General features: G+C 57.6%; 1 protein-coding gene across 1 annotated transcript in view; it reads right to left on the bottom strand.

Moving 5' to 3' along the window:
* Window positions 1–23,662, bottom strand: part of PRR5 (proline rich 5) — a 53,008-nt gene extending 29,346 nt beyond the window's left edge. The window contains exon 1 of the mRNA XM_024992321.2: window positions 23,583–23,662. The gene's annotated coding sequence lies outside the window, so the exon portion shown is untranslated. The remainder of the gene's footprint in view (window positions 1–23,582) is intronic.
* Between the last annotated feature and the right edge of the window lie 344 nt (window positions 23,663–24,006).

The raw sequence follows: 24,006 nt of genomic DNA, 5'->3' as shown, positions 1-24,006 counted from the left end.
ACAGGGGAGCAGGCAGGCCCCAGGGCCGGAATCTGAGGCAGAGGCCGGGAGGCAAACCATCCCAGCCCCCAAAGCAGGGGGCAATGGGGAGGCCGAAAACCAAGTCCGGCCCCTAAACGTGTTCCGCACAGCTCGCGGTGTGGGGGAGAAAAACAAAAAACCAAAACTGCCCACAGCCAGGGTTTCACAATGGAGACACTGACACAGAAACCCTGATTTCTGGCTTCCCGGGAAATGTCAGATGACCTGGCCTCCTGGGCCTGCGGCCCCATGTGACCGCCGTGACTGGGATGCTGCCCCCACAGGCAGGCACAGGGTCTCCCGGTGCCCACCGGGCCCTCCACTGACTTATGGAGGCTTCTGCGCCAGGTAAGAGGTTGGGGACTGAGCAACCGTATGGCGGGGTGGGGCTGGGTTGGGCCCGTGTGTGCCTGGGACTCAGGGAAGGGAATGCCCTCCATTCAAGGGAATGGGAGACAGGGGTACCCATTCATGCACCCCCGAGGCTCCCAGAGTAACCTTGCTGCAAGAGCTGTGCCAGGCCTGATGGCATCAACCACATCCTCTCCTCCTTAAGGAGTCAAACTTCATCCCAGCCCCTCCCCAACCAGTGGGAGGTCAGTACCTGGTACAGGACCCTGGTCAATAAGGGGGACCCACAGGGCTTTTCTTTCTGTTGCGGGAGGGAGCCCTGGGCAGAACGGGGGTCCACTGGACCTGCCATCAAGTCAGGTGACCTCTAGGGTCTTGGTCTGCCCATCGGTAAGATGGATGGGGTTGAGGGACATGGGAATGAGACCCCATAAAACCCTTCTGCAAGGAGATCAAACCAGTGAGTCCTAAAGGAAATCAATCCTAACTATTCATTAGGACTGATACTGAAGCTACAATACCTTGGCCACCTGATGTGAAGAGCTGACTCATTGAAAAAGAACCTAAGGCTAGGAGGGATTGGGGGCAGGAGGAGAAGGGGACAACAGAGGATGAGATGGTTGGATGGCATCACCGACTCAATGGACATGAGTCTGAGCTAGCTCCACGAGACGGTGAAGGACAGGGAAGCCTGGCGTGCTGCAGTCCACAGAGCAGCAAAGAGTCAGACACGACTGAGCGACTGAACAACAACAAAGCCCTCAGGGGCCACGTGCTCCCTGTAGCTGTGGCAGGAGCTGGTGATCCAGGTGTCTTTGATCCTTGAGGTATGACTGTGCTGAGGGGCTGGTCCGGAGGTTTTGTCTTCATGGTCAAGGTGCGAGGACTGGCAATGACCTTTAGGATGGGCTCAAAGCACTGGGTCTTGGCGTCAGAAAGGCCTCCAGGGCTGGGAACTCCAGCCAGGATCTTCGGGGGTGAGGCCTGGGGTTGCTCGGAAGTATCTCAGGGACTCTGCAAACCCCTGGGCATGGCTCAGTCCTGTGCCCACCACACAGATGGACAGCCTGACGCCTGGGAGCAGGATGGATGGCAGGAAGTCTGTGCGGCCCTGGAACCCAGGCCTCCAGCCTTCTAGGCCACCAGGGGTAGGATAGGAGCAGGCAAGAGGCAGCCGCCAGCTCTGTGGACCTCTTGCTGGCGCTGACCTCAGCCAGCTGCACCCTGCCCGCTTGGAGGGGCACTTCCGCCCCCTGGTGGCAAAGGCTGGTGCTCCCCACAGCAGGCTGGGACTGTCCCTCCAGTTTGCTGGGGAATCCCACCGGCCAGCACTCTGCACCCTGGGGGCCTGGACAGCTGGGAGGGGCCTCACCCAGGCATAGAGAACCCTGAGGGGAATGCCTGGCGCGTGTCTCCTTTCTCTGAGATGGGCAAGACCCCCATGCTGAGGGGAGGTGGGACGAGACCATTCACACGGTCGTGCGATGCACGCCAAAGGGTGGCTTACTGCTGGCTGTGACAGTTGCAGAAAGAGACTGGAGTCAGGGCTGAGCCCCCATCACCCACGGTGACGCCAGCATCACTTGGCGATTAGACTGGTCATCTCCGAAGGCTTTGCAATGTGATGGTTCTCAGCGACTGTCCCAAGGCTGGACAACCAGTCCTCAGGCTGGATGGGCACCAGGCCATCAGAAGCAGCATGTACTATATAGTTCATGAGTGGGGGGACTTTCAGAGGTGCCCCTGTGCCCAGCCTGGGGTGGGGGCACCACGACCAGAGGTGGGTGGGTCCTGCCCTCAAGGTTGTTGTTGGGTCACTAAGTCATGTCCCACTCTTTGCGACTCCATGGACTGCAGCATGCCAGACTCCCCTTCACTATCTCCTGGAGTTTGCTCAAATTCGTGTTCATTGAATCGGTGATGCGATCCAACATCTCAGCCTGTGCCGCCTGCTTCTCCTTTTGCCTTCAGTCTTCAGACTTGGGAGCTTTTCTCTCTGGCTTCACTGTTGTCGCTGTTCAATTGCTCAGTTGTGTCCGATTCTTTGCGAACCCACGGACTGCAGCACTCCAGGCTTTCCTGTAATTCAGCATCTCCCAGAATTTCCTCAAACTCATGTCCACTGAGTCGGTGATGCCATCCAACCATCTCATCCTCTGTCGCCCTCTTCTCCTCCCGCCTTCAATCTTTCCCAGCATCAGAGTCTTTTCCAATGAGTCGGCTCTTCACATCAGGTGGCCGAAGTATTGGAGCTTCAGCTTCAGTCCTTCCGATGAATATTAAGGGTTGGTTTCCTTTAGGATGGAGTGATTTGATCTCCTTGCAGTCCAAGATGCTCCAGGGAAAAGTGTCCCTTCTGGTGGTTTCAGAGTCAGTACCGACTATTATTACCCCGTTTCAGAGATGGAGACAGAGAAGGTGAGTGGGGGTGAGCTGCCTGCTTAAGCTGTCAGCTAAGAAGCGTGGGGGCAGGGATGCTGTGCTGCTAGGGGGACAAAGCCCACCTCCCCAGTGCTTTAAAAGCGCTGGAGACATTTATTGAGCACCTACTGCATGCCTGGCACTAGGCGCTGGGAACACAGCAGGGGACAAAAAAGCCAGGGTCTCTGCCGTCGGGGGAGCTCACCATCCCCTCCGAGCTCTGCCATCTGCCATCTCCTGACATGTTCACGGTCCCCTCGAGCCTTCTCTCTGCCAGCAGAGCTCCCGCCCCACCCCGCTGCCACCAGGACCCACCTGGAGCCCCCTTCCCCAGACTAGTGGCCTCTTCCCTCTGCTCTCAGAACCCTCCCCTCCTCCTTCTGGATCTGGATCCCAGGCCTGGAGTGGGGTGGGGGCGGGCGTTCTGACCAGGAGACGTCCCTGTTCTTAGATCCCCAAACGGCACCCACTAGAGGCTCTGTCAAGCCTCAGGTTCCCATCTTCAACAACTGGTTCTCCAGGTCTCTCCCAGGACAGTGTTGTGCAGCTCTTGTTGTTATTCAGTCACTCAGTCATGTCGAACTCTTTGCGACCCCAAGGACTGCAGTGCGCCAGGCTTCCCTGGCCTTCAGTATCTCTGGGAGTTTGCTCAAACTCTTGTCTGTTGAGTCGGCGATGCCATCCAACCATCTCATCCTCTGCCGCCCCCTTCTCCTTTTGCCCTCCATCTTTCCCAGCATCAGGGCCTTTTCCAATGAGTGGGCTCTTCGCATCAGGTGGCCAAAGTATCGGAGTTTTGGGTTTTTTGTGGAACCCTGATTCTGGTCTATAGATAGGTCCCTGGTGGTACAGTTAGGAGAGCAAAGCAGGAGAGATTCCAGGCTTCCCAGTCCTCCAAACTGGGTCTGCTGCCCACTCAGCCGCCTCCCCTGCAAGCCCCTATGCCCCCAAGTCTCGGGCTCCCCAGTGGAATGTCCCTCCCAGGGTGAGCGGGAGGATTGAATGAGCCTCCATAACTATAAGGAAGTCAGTTTCAGTCTGTGGCAATTGGTGAAGGCAGCCCTGAGACACCAGGGCATCGCCTTCTCCAGACAGAGCCTGCACCCTGGCCCACCCAGACCCCGGCTTTGACCTCTGCATCCGGGAAACCTCACAGCCAAATGTGGCAAGGTCGGGCCCCAACACCCAGCAAAGCGGAGACGCGTTCGTCCCCTACTCCCGGCTTGTCTAACAGGAGCACACAGACTCTAGGAGACAGGAGGTGACAGGTAACTTCTGGCCAAGGCATCGTGGCTTCTGAACGCCAACAAAGCAGGGGGCCGCTCTGCCTTTCTCAACCTGGATAAATGCAGCTCCGAGCCACATCCCCACTGTGTAGCCAGGTGGACCAGGGCCACGCCGGGCAGAGCTGGGTGGATTGGGCTTGATGTCCAGTTTTCTCTCCTCCCCAGGCACTTTCCTGGCCAGCAGCCTTTTCTTAGAAGAATCCTTGGAAAGAGTAAGGACTGCGCAGGCAACCGGAGCTCAGACTAATGATGGGAAGCCCAGGAGAGGAGCCTGGGATCGTGGACCAGGGTGGGGGGGGGTGGGGGCTCCAAAAGGGTCTCTTCACTTACTTCTTCCAGGAATGAATAGTTCCAGGGTGGTGAAGGTCAGTGGCGGGGGGAGAGCCTGTGTCCTTGACTTTGTAAATAAAGCCCACAGAGCCCAATGAGGAGGCAATGGCGGTGGGTCAGCTGGACTCTGCCAACTCTTAAGGCCTTGCTCCCAGGGGAGGGGGAATCCACCCCACCCACCATCCTCCTGCTTCTGCAGGGATGTGGCTCTGTCCACCAGGTGATACATTTAACGCAGGAGAAGCTGCTGCTGAGATTCGCTGGGAGGTGTGAAGGGGAGCCCCCCACCCTTCCAGCAACAGGGACCCCTTACTGAGGGCTGGCCCTGGCTGGGCTGGCCCACGGTCCCCAGCTGGGGACCTGATTCTCTGCCAGCAGAGTGGTCTGATTCCCCCACCACAGTGGACATGGAGGCCCCAGGTCCTGATGTCACCTGGCCAATCATAGGCCAGGATGGACGCTGGAGTCCCCATTCCAGTCCTGGCTTCCTTCATAATGGGCTGTGGACTGAACACTGGCCTGTTCCTGGGAGAGGCTGGGACCCTCCTCACGCAAAGCCTGGGCAGGTAGCGCCCCTCCCCCACTGACCCCCGGCCCCTACTGTCCAGCTCCCCCCCTGCTGGATCAGCAAGCACAGGTCCGGCCCCTGCTCCTGGAACCTGCCCACCTCTGGGCCCTGAAGGCCTGAGGACTCCAGACTTCACCACCTCCCCTTCCCCTGACCTGGCCTCCTGGCCTCTCAGTCTACAGGACTCCACCCCACCGCTGGCCGATCGAGCCACTCTGCCACCCAGACATAACCTACCCATCGGCTCCGAGGCTTCCGCGGAGGCCCCAGCCTGCGGGATGAGCTCCAAATTTCCAGCGAGGTGGCCAAGACTCCTACAGACCACGGCCGCTGCTCCTCGGTCTCCACTGCAACTCCTACGAAGCCCCTCCAGGCCCCCTCCTGCAGCACCCCCCCCCAACCCGCTAGGAGACAAAGCAACCACTGTTCCCAGTCTTTCTGCCCGCTTCCCACCTCCGGGCCTCTACCCAGCCTCTGCCCTAGGCCTGGGTGCCCCTGTCCCTTCCCTCCAACTCATCTCTTGTACAGTGATTATATTAATAGTAAAAGGCAGGAGAGGGCCGTGATTTGGAGTGTGGACTCTGGAGCCAGCCGGCCTGGGCTGGATGGTGGCTTTACCGGTTAACAGCTGACTGTCTTGAGCTGATCACCTCTCCTCTCTTTAACTGTGCCTTGGTTTCCTCATCTGTAAGACGAATCAGAAGAACACCTTCCCCCACAGGGATCCCAAGACTGTAAATGCATTCAATGATGTCAGAGGCTCAGGGTGGGCCTGGTGCACAGTAGGTGGTCATCAACATTAGCAGTCATCACCAGCTGGCCTCTTGCTCTCCATGCCCATTCCTCCAGTGTCCCCTGGATCCCAGGCCCCCAGGATCTTTCTCCCCTCAACCCAGCTCAGCCAACAATCCCCAGGCTGCCCCCCGCCTCTCCTTGTGAGGATCTCGGGACTGGGCCTGCCTCCTCCATCAGACGCCCCCCGAGACTGAGGCTCCTCCAGGCAGAGGAGCAAATGCCCAGCGGACACCGACGAAGACTTCCCTCTAGACCTAGCTTTAATCAGTCTCCTTGGAGCTCTCTGCTGGACGAGGGCTGACCTTGGGCTCCACTCGCTGTCCTTGCAGAATCCACTTTGAGCAAGAATTCTGAGTCAGTTTAGTGAAAAACCCCCACCCCTGCTATCTGAGCTCCCTGTGTCTCACCACTTGGCTGGCCTTCAGCTAGAATTCAGTGGAGTGGGTCAACAACAGTCCCCCTTCCCCCGATGTCTCCTCTTCCAGCTTTCCCATCCACTGACCCTCACCCTGCTCCTTGGCTACAAACCCCCACTTGTCCTTGTTCACGATACACTGCGCTCAGTCGCTCAGTCGTACCCAAGTCTCTGCGACCCCATGGACTGCAGCCCACTAGGCTCCTCTGTCCATGGGATTTCCCAGGCAAGAACACTGGAGTGGGTTGCCATTTCCTCCTCCAGGGGATCTTCCCGACTCAGGGATCGAGCCCATGACTCCTGCTTGGCAGGTAGATTCTTGACCACTGAGCTACCTGCGAAGACTTGCTGGAGCGGGAGTCAGGTCCAGTCACTTCCCTCACCGCTGCAAGACTCGATCTGAGATTCAGAAATGCAAAGAACTTTGAAAACTCAGATGTTTGTCAGGGCTCATTTAGCCACAAAACCTGATCTGACCAGAAGTAAGGCTATTTAGAGTCTCTGTCTACCTGACGTGGTGGAGATCTTGTGCAAAAACATTCCCCAGGATGCTGCCCTGATGCCTTCCACAGGGCAGTGACAGCCTGCGTCATCATTCAAAAATAACTGGAATTCCGCCGTTACATCTGGCCCTGAGCGTGTTGGCCAGATAAGGGCTGGGGGATTTGCACAGACGCAAGATGAGTCAGAGCTGGCAGGTATGTGGCTGAGCCAGATTCCATCAGACTCCAAAGATGGCCTGTAACTTAGTAGGAGAACTAGACACAGGTATATATAGGCTCTGAAAGTACCTGGGAAGAAGTAGTGATATATGGAGAATATGGTTACTATTTTGCATTCACCACTTAAAAGTCAATTTAGGGAACTGCACAACCTGAAAACTCCTCCCTACGTATCCCCTAGAAATGCTGCATAAAAAATTATACACGTCTAAATGCAGAGCTGAGCTTGTAAAAAAGTGAGGATAATCAACCACAGGCCAGAATGATAATAATATTAGTATTATCAATAAGAGATTCCTTATCAGTATCTTTATACCATATCTGATATTAATTTACATAATTAATCTAATAATTATTATATAATTAAAATAATAGTTAGATAGCATCACTGACTCAATGGACATGAGTTTGAGCAATCAGTGGGAGATACCGAAGGACAGGGAAGCCTGGCGTGCTTCAGTCCGTGGGATCGCAAAGAGTCAGACACGACTTAGCGACTGAACAACAGCAATATTAATTTTACTGAAGGCCAGCATAGTGCTTGCAATATACAATAATTCGATATGGAGTGATCTCAAGAATCTTAACAGAAACCTCATTTAACATGGAGCCAGGAGGCCAGAAGGGGGAGCCCTCACATCCTAGTACTCCCGGTCAGTCGCAGACCCAACAGTAAGAGACAGACCTTCGCATTTCCAACAGGAAGGTTACTACTCTACTACCCAGCTGGAGGAAGGAAGAATTTCTCCTTGCCTGGCAACAGCCCAGCCAATGAGAGACTGGGACAATTCAGCCAACGAAAAGCCACTACACTTGGAACTCCCCGTTTCCTCCAATGGACTCTTTTGTTTATAACAGCCTCTCCAAACTCCCCTTCTCTCTTATAAAAGAATGGTACCCTGGACTTGCCTGTGGTTTGCCATAGGTTGCACAAACTGAATTGCAATTCTTTGCTATTCCCGAATACACCTATTTTTGCTTGCAAAACAACAGGTGTTCTACTGTTTTCTGTCAACACCCTCTAGCGCTTGCAGCAACTCCAGCTCTCTGCTGTCCCCATTTCACCGCTGAAGAAACAGTAGATCTCATGCTGGTGGAGCTGGGATTCAAGCCCAGGCAGTCCAGCTCCAGAGTCTGCATTCTTCACTACTATACTCTGAGAGTTGTGCTCTAATTAGCAAAACAGTTAAATCACAGGAAAAGACTGTCAACTAAAAACCCAGATGTTAAATGAAGGTGTGGCAGCCTTGTGGGGGTAGGGAGAGGGGGGCTTCCCTGGTGGCTCAGATGGTAAAGAATCGGCCTGCAATGCAGGAGACCCGGCTTGGATACCTGGGTCGGGAAGATCCCCTGGAGAAGGGCATGGCCACCCACTAGTGTTCTTGCCTGGAGAATCCACATGGACAGAGGAGTCTCTGGAGGCGGGCTCCAGTCCACGGGGTCGCAGAGTCAGACATGACTGAGTGATTAACACTTTCACACGCTGAGACAGAGAGGTGAAAACCAGCAGCTGGGAGATGCAACGCCAGCAAGGAGGACGACGGAAGGCGCAACTGAGTCCTTCACAGAAAGCCAGAGGTCTCGGGGGCGGCACCCCTAATAAACAGGCAGCTGGGAGAAAGATCTGCCTGGTGACGGAGAGGACAAGAAAACTTGTCTCTGACCACCTGAACTTGAGGCAGGGAAAATGCCTGCACATCTCCTGAAAATCTGTAGTCAAGGGTCTGCCTTCAGACTGGGGTGGGTTAGGCGGGTGGCGAGAGCCTAAACTGATCAGCATAGAAGTGGCCCCAGGCTGTGCTAGCCCCAGGCTTCTAGCAGAGTGACCACAAAGCTGCTCTGGAGGGGCAGGTGCACAAGCCAGGGCTCCGGGGTTTCCACGGATAAAGCCTGGATGGAAGTAACCTCATGACCCAAATTATACAACACACAGGGAAACAGGCCACCACGAGGCAAGGAAAGCCAACACACAAATGTCGGGGTGAAATTCCTAGAGCTTCAGCCAAGAAACTATTGGAAAGACTGTAACACGAATTTAACATAATCAAAGACAAAAGAAAGCAGGAATAAGACACAATGTCATAAAATTCGGGGCTGTTGCTGAAGCTCCAAAACTTTGCCACCTGATGCAAAGACCTGACTCACTGGAAAAGACCCTGATGCTGGGCAAGACTGAAGGCCAAAGGAGAAGGGGGCGGCAGAGGATGAGATGGTTAGGCGGCATCATCAACTCAATGGACGTGAATTTGAGCAAACTCCAGGAGATAGTGGAGGACAAAGAAGCAGGCAAAGAGTCAGACACAACTCAGCTACTGAACAACAACAGCAGCAGCAACCCACTTAGTGGGCGCCTCCCCAGGTGTAAAATGGAACGGAGACACCTACACCACCTCAGCGCTGACTTCCCTGTCCTGCCCTGCGTTCTGCAGTCACTGTAAGAGTGCCCACCAACTCAAGGGCCTGGCGTGTCTAGGAGGGTATTAGATACCAAGGCCCACTTCTGTCTGGGTCACGCTGAAAACATCTGAGTCTGTATGGAAGAGACAACTTCACAGTAAATTTGAGCTTTCTGCTGCTCCATGCCTAACAAAAGCCCAGTTGCGAGAAATAATATTCATGAGCTTGGTCCAGAAGACACATTCTCCTCCATCACCCCAGATCAGAGCTTGTCAAGACAGGGTCCTGGAGCTTTCCAGGATCTGTGAAGCCCTGAAACTGCATCCCTCCTGAATGTGAGTGTGCCTTTTACTGGAAGGGTGTGGGGAGAGAGAGGTGGTGTTCACAGGCTTCTCTGAAAGGGCTGAGATCCCCTCTTAAGGCAAAGCCAAGGAGTGAGCATGGCCCATCATATGGAGCATCTCTGTTACCCAAAGATTTGGAATGGAGGCAGGAAAACAATTGGTTTTTGTTTTTTTTTGGCCAGGCTGTGTGGCATGTGGGAACTTAGTTCCCTGACCAGGGATTGAACCCGCACCCCCTGCAGTGGAAGTGCAAGAGTCTTAACCACTGGGCCACCAGGGACATCCTGAAAAAAGGAGAGGGAAGCCTGGTGTGCTGCAGTCCATGGAGCGGCAAAGACTCAGACACGACTTGGCAACTGACCAACACTACCACGTGGCTCAGTGACAGACTTGAGGTGAAATCCTCATGGATTTTGAAGATAACACATGAAACTTCCGTCATCTCAAGGTCATGAACCTCACAGAGTCCTTGCAGACCAGCTGGGGGGGTCCCTCTCCGTCTCCCCTGCAGTTAGGACAGCCTGAGCGTCCAGCTCCAGACACTCAGTCCTTGGATACAGCCGGACAACAGGAGCACTGAGATGCTGCTCACAACATCAAACAGGGAGCCCTTTACAAGGGTTTCTAGGAGGATTGTCGCTTCAGTTTCATTGCCAGGAAAGGCTCTGTTTTCATCTTAAGGGCATTATAAAACTAGTGAGTGATCCTTTTTCCCTCTGTGCTTTGGTTGCCAGGAAGCTCACAGTAAAAAGCTCACAGTCCCTGCTCATATAGGGACTTGCTTGGTGGTCCAGTGGTTAGGACTCAGTGCTTCCACTGAAGGAGGCCTAGATTCAATCCCTGGTCAGGAAACTAAGATCCTGCAGGCCACTGGGCGTGGCCAAAAAAAAAAAAAAAATCAGTCCACACCTCTCATGTGACCTCTTGGTACGTTTTTTGTTTTTTAATCCAGGAACATCTTGATAATGATGATAGCCATAACACAACCACAGGCATTATGAGCACTTTCTAACAGCCAGGCACAGCCCTGAGGGATGCAAATGTACAGTCCTGCTGGCCCAATACCCTCTCATGCAGGCTCTGCTGCTCCTGCTTCACGGACAGGGCTGATGAAGCTGCAGGGGTGCTGGTGGTCCCTGTGATACAGGAGGGGTGAGATCAGGGCAGTGGGGCATCAGACAGGGCATCTTCCCTGTGACCCGCACAGCAGGGTAGCAGCCGCCATCAGACTCCGCTTCCTGGGGAGGGACTGGGGGTTGGGGTGGACGGGGTGGAGGGGAGCAAGGGGCTCGGAGAATTCCACTCCCAGAGGTGTCTGGAGGGAAGGGACACTTGTCCCAGGGCCCTGGGGTCCCTGAGTCTTCCGCCCTCCTTTACACTCCCCTCCCGCGTCTGCAGTTCCTATACGTTCCCGGTCGATGAACTTGGTTTAAGTTTGGCAACCAACACAAGCAGCTCAGAAAGGCCATTTAACAAAACCCACCTGGCCCTCCTTGCCTGCAAGAAAAGCCGGTGAATACTGTAAACACGCGAGGAAGTAAGAGAAGGGGCTTCCCGACAAAGGATGCTGGGTGGCCTGGCTCCAACGCTGCCTCCCAGGCCTTCTGCACGCACCCTGTCTCCCAGGAAGTCAGGCCCAAAGGTCCCCGGAGTTTATGTAGCCCATCTGTCCATTTTATAGACAGAAAGACCGAGGCCTCGAGAAGGGGGTGGGGCATGCAGGGTCACTCACAGAGCAGGGACATCCTGACGCGTGGTGAAAAGGCTTGAATACTGAGGTCCTACTGGGTCCTACCCCCTCCCTCCTGGGGCAGCCCACCCAGGTCAGAATTCCCACCCTCATTTTTCCAAGGAGGAAATTGTGGCCCCAGGGGAACAGACCTGCCCAGCTGCATGGCAGGCAAGCGGAAGTGCTGAGACTGAGCCCAGCTGTGACCTGGAGGCCACACGCCTCACACTGCCACTCTGGAGGGACCCCCACCCCTCTGTCAAGTCATTAGTAATCGTGAGCACCAACGCAGGCCAGAGCCTGTCCCCAGAGGCTGCCATGTTCCCCCTTCCCTGGAGAGTCACAGGAGGCCAGTAACAGAGGAGGCAACGGGTGGAAGGTTCTGGGACCCCTGAGGACCCTGACAGCCTTGGGGAGCTCTGACGAACTACCAGAGGCAGTGACATTTTAAACAGGCCTGGAGGCATGACCTCACGCAGCAGGGCCAGGCTGGGGTGCAGACTGGGTGGCAGGAATTGGGCTGACCACGGCGTCCATGAGAACGCCAACTGAGCCATTGGCAGGGGAAGGGCCCTGTGCTCAGAGGGGCTCTGGGCTCTGGAGGGGACAGCGCACGGCCCCATGGACAGGGCAAAGGCAGGAGGCGGCCTTCTGGGTGGGGGTGTTGTGTGTGGGCTATGGCTGGTGCTCAGATGGGCAAGGTCTCTCTCCAGGCCGAGGCGGAGGGGCATCACAGGGGCAGGAATGCAACATACAGAACAGAGGATGGAGATGAAGCCTGGAGAGGCGGGAGCCAGAGCTCCAGGGGCTGGGAGGACCGTGGGCACCACAGTGTCGCCTTGGGGTGCGAGAGGGGGTTGGGAGGGGAAGGTTTCAGGAAGGACCCCGGGGTGAGTCTTGAGTTGCCCAGGTATTCTATAGAGTGACTACCCTTCTCATGCCCCAAATCTGGACCATCCAGTAAGGGCCTGAGCTCGGGATTCCTGCCCCGAGTTCCTACTCTGCTTTCCCCGGGCGGGGGGCACTTAGAGTTGAGCCTGAGAAAAGTCAGTGTCCCCTCCACCCTGAGCCACAGGGGTGCCCTCCACCATCCTCTGTCCTGCTTGCCTGTGACCAGGGACGGGGGCTGGCCCCCGACGCCCCCCATTTCTGGGATCTGTAAGTAATCAATCCTGTGACTTGGCTGTCTCAGTGTGAGCGTATTGAAACCGCGGCGTCAGGGGTCCCAGGCCTCGGCTGGATGACTTGCCAGCCACACTAGGGTCAGGGAAGGGCCTCCCCATGAGTCCGCAGGCCGCCCAAGTGACCGGCCTAGGCAGGGGGGCACAGCCCGAGGGGGCCGGGCCGGAGCGGGCACAGGGACTCGGTGCCCTGGCGTCTACGCCTCCTGGCAGCCTCCTGTGGGGCGCTGGGTGTGGGAGGGCGGCCCTGCCCAGCCCCTGGCCTGACCCCCGAGCGGCTCCTCACTCAGGTCTTGGCAGTTTCTGGTTTTGAGTCACAGATGCCCGGGCTCTTTCTCTGTGGTTCCTTGTGTGGGTGGCAGAGGGGGTGGGGACTGAGGTGAGAAGTCCGCCTGGGAGGGAGACTGCTGCCTCCACTGCACGCCGCCTGGCGCCTCCTGCACTGGCTGGGCCCTCGGGATTTCCCCAGACTTGGGGGCAGGGGACAGGAGGGGGCTCTCCTGGGCTCCGCCGCAGGGATGAGACAACAGGGAAGCAGCCAGTCACAAGTTCCCAGCCCCTCCCAGGGAGGCTGTCAGCTCAGGGGTTGTCTGAAGGCAGGGGAAGGGAGCCAGGAGACTCCCTGCAGCCTCCCGAACAAATGAAAGCAGACGTCAACGTCCTAGAGGAAGGTGCAGTCCTCAAAGGCCAGGTCCAGTTCATGTCCACATGCTTGCCCTTCACTGTCTGGGATAACTTTCCCAAAGCCTGGTCTGGTTGGCCAACTCCTATGCATCCTGCAAAACCCTGCTCAGAGTGACCTCCCCCACCAACGTCTTCTCCACAAGCCCCGCCCCACCACACACAAGTGTGTTTGAAAGGCAGTACTGTCCAGGCCACCTGCTGCAGTGGCACATTCCCCAGAGGCTCAGAGAGCGAGATCCCTCACTAATTAAGGACAGACTCCTGCCTCCTTCCTTAGCTGGTTCCTGCAGTTCCAATCTGGCTAGCAGTTCAGTACTCTCCACATAGCAGGCCTGTCTGCACAACACTCCCGGGTTAAGGCGGGGTTGGCAGCTCTCTTCACTGAGGACACGGAGGCTGCGAGGGCCACACAACTTGTCAAAGGCCGTCTGCACGTTCCTCCTTTCCGCCCAGTAAGCACTTCTTGAGAATCTAATACACACATCCCAGCCCCCGAGCCAAGCGCGCGATCTGAACTTGACCTTTGGCGGCCTCAGTGTCTACCTGGCCTCGTAACTGCTCCGGGAGGAAGCTAGGCTGTGGGGGAGGGAAGGAAGTTGTCCTCCCTCTTCAGCGGGGACCGAGGCCCACACTGGGCACGCGGCCAGGCCCCTGGAGGGGGCGGGCAGCCTGCACTGGCTCCTCTGCCTGCCTTGTTCACCCCACTGAAACCCCCAGGGAGCAGGGGACCCTCACCCTTTCCTGGTGGAAGCAACGGAGGAAAAAGGTGGGCCCTGGCTGGGGCCTGGGCGGGCCTCTCTCTCTCCCCTTCTCCCCTCTTGCCCACCTATGGGTGCCTACAGCACCTGCCAGAGCTTCCTGTGTCAGCAAACACGCAGGGAGGAAACTCATCTGAGCTCAGCGACACCCCCCACACCCACCCCGCCCAGCACCAAGGCCTGCAGCCGACAGACCAAGGTGATGGCTGGTGACCTTGACCATCAGTACGGAGGCCTTTCCTCCGTATTGGCTGGTTCTTCTCTGTACCTTTAGGCAGCGCAGAGAGCATCTTACCTGCACTGGCCCTGCCCCCACTGTGGCTCAGTGGGCCCCGTGTTCCCTCCTGCCTCAGCTGGCTGGACCCAGAGCATTCACAGGCGGCTCCCTCTCTGACCCGCCTGCCTTGTTTCTGCCCCCGGGGCACACTGCCCACACTCCCTCGGGTCCACATCTGGGGTGGTCTGAGCTGACGTCCTTTTGGCTGCTTGAAGCTCGTTCCCGTAAGTCTTGGGACATCAAACTCATGTCCGATTTCTGTGGGTTCTCCTGAGAGCCCTGTCCCCAAGGTGCCTCCCGTGCTTACGTCTGTCCCCCTAACTTGCCACCCTGGGCGATGCTCCAACCACAGACAACAGAAATTGTGGACCCAGTGAATGTCAAGGGCTGGACTTAACAATTAACTCTATGAAGGGCGCTCACTTGGTCCAAGAGGTCACGTTCTAATCCCCACCCTACAAATGACAAACCGGAAGCCCAGTGACGAGCAAGGGCTGCAGGAGAGAGGCCAGCCGTTCAAGCTGGGCTCTGGGGACAAACAGACCTAGATCTGAAGTTTGGTCACTTACTGCATTTGGCCTCAGTTTCCCCATTCTGTAAAGTGGGGCCACAGCCGGGCCAGCCCCCTAGGGTCCCTGTAGAGGTAAGGGTCACAGGGGCTCCTTAGTGCACCATGCCTCCCCTCGTGGGGCAGGGGGGTGGCCGGCGGGTGGACCCCCAGGGGAGGCAGCCAACTGTAACTCTAACAGGGGCACACGCCCTCCCCTGTCCCCATCACTCAGGGTCTGGTCCAGCCCCTCGCCGCGTCTCTCACCATCCTCACCTCACCCTTGTCCAGGTCTCCAGTCAAACAGCCCTCCCAGCCCCAGTGCACCTGCCTCCCTAGCAACTCCCCTGCACCACCACCCCCAGCAAGGTTCCAACTTCACAAGGCTCTTTAAGCTCCTGCTGGAAAATGGCCTCCTCCTCCAGGAAGCCTTTCTGACTGCCCTGCGTCCACTCCAGGCATGGCCAGGTGCTTCCTCTAGGCTTCCCTTTGTGACAGCTCCATCACACCCTGGGTCTGAGTCCCGGCAGCCTCCCCCATCAGACTGCGTCAGGTCAGTCTGATGACGAAGGACTAATTCTCCATCAGACTGAGTGTTCCAGCAGCAGGGGCTCTGTCACCCCGCAGGGTTCATCACAAAGCTTTCAACATACATGTAAAGTCACTGAAAGAACTTGAGAAAACTACAAAATACACGAAATAGTTGGAAGAGGAAACGAACCACCAGAGAAAGTTACTGCCCTCATCTCGGTGCATTTCCTTTCAGTCTTTTTTTTTTGCTGGGCTGTAAGCGTTGGATACCACCGTGAGCACCCCATAAACGCAAGCCTGCCTGCTTCTCTTCCATGAATAAAAGCTGGGCTTGCAGAATGGACCTGAGGCCTGACGGAGGGACTGAGTCTCTCGGGGTCACGCAGCTCCAACAGGAGGGGCCCAGCCCTCTTGACCCCCAGGACTCTGCACACCCTGCCCCACAAGTCTCAGTCCCGAAGTCCTTATTACCTGCTGTCTATCATCTGTGAAGACCAGGAAAACGGGGGTCCCCACAGAAACACAGCGAGTTCACACGTGGAGCACATCTTACAGATCTGCTACTGCCTCTTACAACACATTCCTATAACCCCAATCCAGCTGTGATGTCTGTCACTCACTCGCTTGTTCTTCAGACACTCCTCGGGTATGCCAGCCGTAAGCTGAGCCCTGGGACTCAGAGATGAATCAAGCAGAATTCTGCCCTTGGAGCCCCAGGCTGGCGGGAAGGAGCCTGGGGAACAGGTCCAGTGCTGGATGAAAGACAGGAGCAAAGATTCCAGGGCACGGGGGCAGAGGAGGGGTGTCTACCCACTCTGCCTGGAGTGGACGCAGCGCAGTCAGAAGGGCTTCCTGGAGGAGGAGGGCATCTTCCAGAAGGAGCTTAAAGAGCCAAGAAAAGCCCCCAGTGAAGAACGGAGGAAAAGAATTCCAGACAGAAGAAAGACAGGAGACAGTCTAGAGGGGAAGGTGGACAGCAAATAAGAATATGAGATGACCTCTGGGCAGTGACCCTGGAGGAGCGACCCAGGGGATGGCTCCAGCCACCCACGGGGCTCCCTCCCACAGCTGCGGGCAGCGAGTGTGGCTCCAGGGGCCAGTATTCTTCAGAACTAGGCTTGGAAGAATCTTCCACCTTCAACCTTCGGATCTGCAAGGGCCCGGGGCGCTGGCTATGGGCTATTTCCTGGGAGAACCAGCCGCAAGGCCTGCTGGGATCTCTCTGGAAACCAGACCCATCCCAAAGGCCAATGAATGCTGTCAGGCCAACGTGAAGATGTGATGGACCACAAGGACACAGGTGCGATCCTCGCTTGAGAAAGCAGGGTGCCCCCCACCCCCTTCACACATGGGAGACGTAGGCTCAGAGAGGCGGAGAACCCGCCAGAGGTCACACAGCACGCAAGCAAGCAGTACGTGGGCCCAGGCCCAGAATCCAACTCTCTCTGGCTCCAAGGGGGGGCCCCCCACCACAGCCCCAGTGTCCCCCACTGGTCCCCAGGCCTGGCCACCACACCCAGAATGCATTTTATGAACGAGCGAACAAAAGAATCCGAAAGCCCCGTCCTTCTGCCCACAGCAAGCAGGAGCCATCTGCTACTGGTTTTTGTTGGTGCTGTTATTCTGCAAATGAAAAGCACAAACCCGAAGTCACAGCGCGGTGTCACCTAGGGGTGGGCAGAGCACCCAGGCCCTGGCGCGGGGCTGGATCGGAGTCCGGCACCTCGGAAGAGAGATCGAACAGCCAAGGGCTGAATCTGTGCTCGGCCACCCTCTGCCTGAGACCCACCCCGTTGCATCCCTGCTCTGTGCCTCGGGGTCTCCGTCACTAAACGGGGGTGCCAGGGACCTACCTCGCCAGGGGCGGTGAGGACTGAGGAGCTGGGGTCCCGTAGGGGTGGGTGCAGGGGGACCCCGTCCGGCTGGCCGCCTCTGCCCGTGACCCTGGCCGCTGAATGAGCTCTGAATCTCTCAGCCCTAACCTTCCTGGATGCCCGGGGCCCTGTGGGCAGCTGAATGGTTTACGTATTATGAGGCCTGCATGTGGCCAAAGGGCAGAGGGGCTGAGGAGGGCGCGGGCAGGCGACTCACAGGGCTCCCCCGTGACTCAGCGGAACTCCACGAGGCAGCAGGCCCGGGGTGAGCCGCCCCCAGGCGTACCCTGTGCGGGGAAGCCTGGCCGCCGGCATCTCTGATAAATATTTTATCACTGCTCACAGAGCAGGCCCCAGGAAGGTGCCTGCAGCCTCCGATCCCGCAGAGCACCCGTTCCTGCCCGGACAGAAGGATGGCTGGGTGAGGAGTGCAGGCGGGGTCAGGAGCCCAGACGGCTAGCTCATTCCCCACCTGGTGTCATGTCAGGTCAGCTCAACTCAGCAGATGCACCCCCCACAGCCCGAGCCTTATTCACACTCTGCTCCCCACTGTGCTGGGTGCTGGGCTCCGCCCTGCCCTAGAGAGCTCCGAAGGTCCTCTGCAGCACCCCCAGAACACCAGCACTCTACCCCTCAGGCTGGGTCAGACGGCCCATGCTGCCGGCCACTGCCACTGCTGCCTCCTCCAGGAAGTATTCCTGGCTCTCTTCTTTCCACAGTGTGGCCTTGGGCAGGGCCATCACCCTCTCTGAGCCATTTCTAAAATGGGGCTGATGATCTCCACTCATGGGGGACCAGGTGAGACTATGTAAGTGAAACATCTCCCAGCTCTTCACCCACATGGAGGGAGACTCATTCTTTTTGAAGGGGCCTGAATGTCAGGAATGAAATCAATAGATACAAAGAAGTATGTCTAGGAGTGGGAGGCAGGAAAGTACAGAGCCCGGCTACTGCTTGCAGGGCTCCACAATTTTAACTGGGGAGATAGGACCTAAATAATAATAATAATAATAACAGCAACAGGAATAACAGCTACCATATTTCAAGACCCTGCTGCTGCCAGGTAACTGACATCATAGCCCTTCATTTACTCCTCCCAGGGGCCCTGGGAGGTGAGGTTCTTACCCCTATTTCATAGCAGAGCAGGAACCTGAGACTCAGAGAGGGGCAGGACTCTGCCCAAGGTCACACAGCTTGGCAGGACTGACCTGCTGTCCTGCTGGACCTCTGGGGGTGTGACCTCAGGATCAAAATCTGCTTTTCACATCACTGTCCACGTGGAGACGCCACCAAAAAGGGGATGGTCCAAGTCAGATGACGAATATCCACAGGATATCATGCAGCCAGTAAATCACCACTCTTTCAACTAGTGGACTTTTGAAGGAATTGGAGGGGAAACGCTCGTAGGATTACAGTTAGTGAAAAAGAACAGGATCGGGGCTACGTGTGGTGTGATGACGTTATGGGAAAATAGTTTTACATCAAGACATGTTTATTTAAACCAGACTGGAAACAATATACAAAATGATGATGCTCAGGGGACAGAGTTTACGGGTAAAACTGGGGCCTATTTTCCAGACTTTGTACAACACGGCTATGTGGGTTTTATAATTTAAATTTTCCTAAGAAATAGGGCTGGTCCACTGCAAGGATTTATTGGGCACCTTGTGCCCGCCCTGTGCTGAGAGTTTGCTCCTCACTCAGCCTCATATTGGTTCTGTGGGACGGACAAGATGGACAGCATCGTGAGGAAAGAAGAACCTGGAAACACCCTCTCCACCTCTCCACGGCTGGGCCTGCACGGCCAAAGTCAAGCTCAGGTTCTTCTCCCGTGTGGAGTCTCCTGTAGCAGGGACCATCACCACCACCTATTCAGGTCCTAGACTGACAATCAGCAGGAGCTCATGAGGTAGTGAGCTTCCCGTCATGGGGAAAAATCAAGCAAGGGGCTTCATGTCTCTCCACCAAGAAGTGGCCTCAGTAGCTGGTTTTCAGCCCATCTTAATCAGACCTAAAGACTTACCACCTGTGTGACCCTGGACACGATCCTGACCTCTCTGGTTTGCCCCCTCATCTGATACAATGACCTCATGAAGCCCCTGAGGGTTAAATGAGGGCAAATACAGAAGACACTTCCCAGATACCTGTCAAGGGCTATATTGACTATTATTATTTCCTGGCATTACCTATCCACCAGGGGAAGCTAAGTAGTGCAGATATAAAAATTCCCATTTCACAGGTTTGAAAACTGAGGCACAAAGAAGCCACTGCAGACTCAAACGGGTATAAGTGGCTCTAGGCAGACTGATTTGGCTGGAGAGACTGTTTGGCAACACAAAGAAGGCCTTTAACCGGTCTAGCCGACGGCACAGAAAGCAAAACTTCAAGAACCTTCTATAGCAGGACCCCCCGCTGGGGTCGGCGAGCCCATGGCGGCAGCTCCTGACGGTGAGGCGTCTTGGTGACACTCCCTCACCTTAAGGCACGTAGCATCGTGGAAAGCGGCAAGCACACCTCAAGCCAGAGACCCTCAAGCTCAAGCCCCAGCGCTGTCTCTTGCTGCCAGGGTCTCTGGGCAGCTCTTGGCCTCTCTGGGCCATAGTTTTGCCCCTCTATTAACTGGGCATGGCCATGATTGCCTTCTGGGTTGGCTGGGATGGTGGCTGGGATGGTGGCTGGGATGGTGCTTGGGAAGACTCCGCACAGGGCCTCGCACACGGTTAAGTGCTCAGGGAATGGCCAACCCCTCCTTTGGAGGTGAGTCCACGCTTTGGAGTCAGAATCCCGGAGGGCAATACCTGTTGCTGCAACAAACCACACAGATTTGCTAGATAACCTTTTCAGAAGGCACTTGGGCCCAGCCCCTCCCCACTGGCCTCTGGGTTTGGTTGGTGGTAACGCAGTAGCAAACCTGTCCTCGGTCCCCTCTGCTCTCCCCAGAGGGTAGAAATGGGGGCCGGCATCACGCGAGGGCTTCCCCACACCAGGTACTGAGGGGCCCTGCACACGTCTCAGCCCCCATCGTCATCACGTGACCCCAGAAGTGGGCTCCAACGCCAGCATTTACACTGATACTGATAGGAGGTCCAGGCCGGGCCAGCCTGTGGTCGACGTCATTGTGCAGTCGACCACGCTGGCACAGGGCACACGGTCCTTCTGGGGCCCTTCCCTGGAGCCACGTCGTCCTCACGAGCACCCTGTGTGGCAGGCGCTGCCATCAGCTCCACTTCACAGATGAAGAAACTGAGGCACACAGAGACGTCTGGTGACTTGCTGACGTCACACAGCTGGTGAGAGGAGAGGCTGAGGTTTGAACCCAAGCAGCCTGTCTCCAGAACCCAGGTCTTCACCTGAGCTGAGTGTTCCAATCCACACTACGCAAATGAGAGCACTGAAGCTCAGAGAGGTTAGGCAACTTTCCCGCAGCCACACAGCTATAAACCGTGCCAGGTGGACCTGGCCTCCGGGTCTTTAGCCTTTGCAGCCCTCCGCCGGCCCCTGCTGGCTTCTCCTCCAGGGCACCCAGGACCTTGGGCCTGGGGTCAGAGCCAAGTCTTATGGGCAGTGCCACCCAGGCTGCTCCCCTGAGACATTAGGATTCCTGAGTGACTAGAACTCTGCTCACACCAACTTCAAAGCCCCCGCCCCCCCAGGTGCTCCCCCCACTGAAGTTCAACTTTGAGACATAAAAGAGGGATGTGGTTAAAAGAAAAAAAAAAAAAGTTATACTGTCACTAGGAAGTCACCTCCTTGTTCCACTAACCCAGGTCGTTATCACAGCCCACAGTCCTAATTCACATCTCCCTACTCCAACCCTGGTTCTCCTCTGTATCCGTATCCCTCAGGGCCACCCTGGGCCTTGGGGTGAGTCCTGCCATAGGATGTCTTGACCCCGATTTTCACCCGCAGGACCACTGACAGCCCGTCTGACCCAAGAGACCCCCAACCAGTTTGTGTCTGTGGCCTCCCCTTTCTGGGTGGGTCTCTCTGCCTCCCTGGGGACCATCGCCACCAACAGGCCTGGAGGAGGCTCTGGGGAATGAAGGAACGAATGAATGACTGTTCCTGTCTCTCTGTGGGCATCTCGAGAGCTCTACTCCCCTCACAGATGTCCTGAAGATGATTTTGTTCACGTCCACGGATGCCCACCACTGGGGGCACCAGGCTGGGGCCCAGGGCTTTCTCCTTCCTCTCCCACCCGGCCCGTCCTGGGTTCTGCTCTCCTGACTCTGCCAGGGGTCGCCTGGGAGATAAACGTGCTGTCTCTCAGTGCTTGCCTTGAGCGAGAGAGCTGGCACAGGCACCCAGCCGGATGCCATTAAGTGCCGCCCGATGCCGTCCGGGCACTTCCGAGTGGCCATCCTCAGGCCCTTTCAGCCGCCCATTAGAAACCAAAACCCCATTAGCTAACAAACGTTTCTGCACAGATCACTTTCCCTGCTGATGAGAAATTACGTCCATGTGACTGTTCCCATCACCAGACAGGGAGAACAGATGAGACACAAGGAGTCCCAGCCACTTGCACAACGGCTGCCCAACCCCCCACCCCCCACATCCGAGGTGTACTTTTGCTGTGCCAGGACATGGTGCCTCTTTGGATCCCGACCACCCCCTAGGAATTGGTAATGCTGTGGTTCCCAGTTTCCAGACAAGGAACCTGAGGCCCAGAGAAGCCGAGTGACTTGCCCAGGGCCACACAGCTGGCCAGCGGGGGTCCTGGGATGCGGATCCAGGCCTGCTTGGGTTTATAGCATCTGCCTCACCTCTGTTTAAACAATGCCTCAGAACTCCAGCCCATTTGGCAGTAAAGCTGCTGAGGAGGCCCGAACCTCCTCTGATCGATCGGACCTGGGCTCAAAGAGGGCAAGTGGCTTGCCCAGGGACACAGCAAGGCCATGCCCCGAGGATGGGCTCCTCTTGGGTCCGCCCCACCGCATGCCAGGCAGAGGGAGCCATGTAACCTTGTCTGATCACCCAGTGCCACCACCCAGCGGTGCTCACACTGGCAGGTGCATCAGAAGGGGGGTGAAGCTGTAAAATGCAGATGCCTGGTGCCCCATCAGAGGTCCGGACAGGAGCCCAGGACTCAGCATTATATTAAGCACTGTCCTTAGAGAGGGTAGTCTAGAGTTGCCAGCCTCTCCTCCCAGAGCTCCAGGAAGAGTCGGGTTGGGCCTTGCAGCAGGTCTGAGCAGCCACAGGGAGCTCCCCTCCCCCTCCAGATGCAGTCCAGGGACTGGCCTCTGGGATCCCGGGGTGCAGCCCTGGTCTTGCCATGAGCATACCTAATCACCTGGACACGATGGCCGTCCCACGGGGTCCTCATGGCAGCTGCCTGCAGCTCTGACTGCCGCCCCGAGCCACGGAGGGGGAAATGGAGGTCGCTCTCAGGAAATGGCCTGGCCTAGCAGGGCTGGACCACACCCCAGGACCCGGGGACCAGGGACCCTCCCCCGCCCCAGCAAGTTCTCCCCTACCTTGGCTCCATTGGAAAAAAAAAAAATCTTAGCGGTCAGGCGCTGCTCATGCCAACCGGGTCCAGGGCATGATCTGATTTTGCCCGAGGGCAAAGGGTCCAGGGTCAGATCTGATTCTGACTGGGCACTCAAGTGCCACCTCTCAAGGGATGGGAGGTGGCTCCCAGGTGGAGGGCACAAGGCTCTACATGCTCCTGCTGGAGGCGGGGGGGGGGGGGGGGGGGGGCGGGGGGGGGGCCCTCTGCCCTCAGACGTGCCTGCTACCCCAAGCCCACCCCCACACCTCTGCAGGCCAGCTCCCGGCAGGAAGGTGGCGGCAGGCCCCGGCCAGAGGCCAGAGGGGTGGGGCCCCGCGCTGAGCCCGGACAGGGCTCAGAAACGAGGTGTCTCCCTCCCTCGACCATCTTTGTTTGCTCTATTAAGGGGGGGGCAGTGGAAACAGAGGGGAGAGCTGCGAGGGGGAGGGGACAGTGACAGGGTGGAGTGGGGAGGGAGATCAGGAAAGAGACAGCTGGACAAGCTGCTGGACGGACATGCAGAGACCCACCCACAGAGACAGAAACTCAGAGACCGAGAAGCCGGCGGAGTGCGGCGAGGTGGGGGCGGGGGGGCGCGTCCAGAGAGAGACTTCGAGAGATGAGCTCCGAGGTCCCGGAAGACCGGGGTGGGAGAGGCTGGACCCCCAACCAAGGGGACAGCCCGACCCCCACCCCACCCCATGTCCCCGTAACCGACGCGACACGCGCGCGCGCGCGCGCGCACACGCCACTCCGGCGGCGCCGCCCGGGCCCCCCCCAACCCTCTGAGGGGCGCGCGCGCCTCCCCCGGCCCCCTCCCGCGGCGGGGGCCTCCCGGACCCATCGCCGCCGCTCACCTTGGTCCCCGCGCCGCCTCCGCCGCCGCTGCCGCCGCGCACAGCCGGAGCCCGGGGCCGGGGGAGGGGGCCGCGGTGGCCCCGCCCCGCTCCGCCCCCCGGGCCCGCGCAGGGCGCCCGACGCGGCCGCGGCCACCGGGCCGCCGGGGCCGCCGGAGGCCGGCGGGAGGCGGCCGCCTGGGCCGCGGGCACGCCCACCCACTGCGGTGGCCGGGGGGCCGGGACCCGCCGGAGCTGGGAGCCGCGAGCCGGGGGTGCCCTCCCCGGATCCCCCCATCCGGGTGCACTGCGCAGGCTGTGGGCGGCGCCCGCCGGGGAAGGGGGCGTCCCCGGCCACCCGGCGGTCCCATCGGATCTCTGGCCAGTAATCCGTCTCTTCTCCGCGCTCTCCCACGCCCACTGAGAGCCCCCTCCCCAAGCCGCA

Source organism: Bos taurus, chromosome 5, assembly GCF_002263795.3.
Source record: "Bos taurus isolate L1 Dominette 01449 registration number 42190680 breed Hereford chromosome 5, ARS-UCD2.0, whole genome shotgun sequence".
Classification (NCBI taxonomy): domain Eukaryota; kingdom Metazoa; phylum Chordata; class Mammalia; order Artiodactyla; family Bovidae; genus Bos; species Bos taurus.
The sequence above is the reverse complement of the archived record's forward strand: the minus strand, read 5'-3'. Positions and strand labels throughout refer to the sequence as shown.